The sequence below is a fragment of the Balaenoptera acutorostrata genome, chromosome X (genome assembly GCF_949987535.1).
Source record: "Balaenoptera acutorostrata chromosome X, mBalAcu1.1, whole genome shotgun sequence".
NCBI lineage: Eukaryota > Metazoa > Chordata > Mammalia > Artiodactyla > Balaenopteridae > Balaenoptera > Balaenoptera acutorostrata.
Genome location: NC_080085.1, coordinates 108147207 through 108149019, shown reverse-complemented (window position 1 = coordinate 108149019; position 1813 = coordinate 108147207).

The following is a 1813-nucleotide window of genomic DNA, read 5'->3' as shown; positions in this document are numbered from 1 at the left end:
TGCCATGCACCCCTTTGGCAGTCTGGAGAACTCTATGGACCCTTTCTTAGAATAATGTTCTTATATGCATAAAATAAAATACATCAGATTACAAAGGAAACCAATTATGTTGAAATACAGTTTTTCAAACAATTTGGGTTTTTTTTGTTTGTTTGGCCTCGCTGCGTGGCATGTGGGATCTTAGTTCCCCAAACAGGGATTGAACCTGCGCCCCCTGCAGTGGAAGCACAAGTCTTAACCACTGGACCACCAGGGAGTCCCTATCAAACAATTTTTAAACACAAATTTTATATGGTAATATATATGCTTTTTATTAGCTTGTTAAATAAATGATCTAGCAGCAAGTCTAACACCACAATAATTCAAAGTAGTGCATGAGTAAATAATATTTTGAGACATTTGAAAAAAATTGCAGTGTGGTATAAAAATATCTATGATTTGTTTCCATGACAGAGTGACAGATACTGCTACTCCATTGTGGTTTGTTGCCTATGTTCATAATTGGGGGAAAATGCTAAATTTCAAAGCTGTAATTGTTTTCCCTTCCAAGTTCACAGACCCCATGAATTCTATTCCTGAAGCCCAGGTTAAGAATCACTGCCTTAGAATGAGTTCTCTTTAAAGAGTACTCATAGGGCCTCATGCTAAAAGACTTCTAGCTGCCCATCCCTGCAGTTCATTGCATAAGCCCAGACAAATCCAAATCCCAGCCAGGACTCAAGCTGGGAACCCTACTATATTTAGATGAAATGTTTTTAAAATTAGATGGGTCTATTATTAGGATATTTCTACATAATCAAGAGATCTCCTTGACTGGGTCAGTTTTAACCTGGCATTGCTTCCCAGTATCCACAGTCCCTACCAATCTACCCACCACACTGTGACAAGAGTGATCATTTAAAATGCAAACATAATCGTGTCACTCCCCTACTTAAAATACTTGGCTCTTCTGGCCCTCTGTCGCTTTCAGAAAAAAGGCATTTCATAAGCATGTTTCCACCTGTTAGCCTACCTCCTTCCCCTACCCAACCGCAGTTTATACTATAGTAATTCAAAATCACTAAACCAGGGCTTCCCTGGTGGCGCAGTGGTTGAGAATCTGCCTGCTAGTGCAGGGGACATGGGTTCGAGCCCTGGTCTGGGAAGATCCCACATGCCGCGGAGCAACTAGGCCCGTGAGCCACAACTACTGAGCCTGCGCGTCTGGAGCCTGTGCTCCGCAACGGGAGAGGCCGCGATAGTGAGAGGCCCGTGCACCGCGATGAAGAGTGGCCCCCGCTTACAGTTAGAGAAAGCCCTCGCACAGAAATGAAGACCCAACACAGCCAAAAATAAATAAATAAAATTTTTTAAAAATCACTAAACCACATGCAGTCGCGCATATATACCTACATTTGTACATACCATTCCCTTTTCCTGGAATGTCCTCCCACCCCATCCTCACCCAGAAAACTCCTTCTTCTACTTTAAAATCCAGTTCAAGCACTAACTAACTCCTCTGAGAGAAGGTGTCAGGCCTTCCCTGGCCTCCCTGGGAAGAGTTTATTACTTTCTCCTATGTGCTACCACTCACTGAACCTTGACTATACATATAGTGTGGCACTTATATAAACTAGTTTATTGAATGAGCTAGACACAGTAGGGTGTAAGCAGAAAGCAATATAATTCTTTCACACCACTGCTTCACACCACAAGCTCTGTGGAATCATTTTTCCCCACCCCTGCATGAAATTTCAGACAGAGCTCATACCTTTTTCAGTCACTCTCAGATATTAAAAAATAGTTTTGTTTTTTAGGCATTAAAAACTCCAGT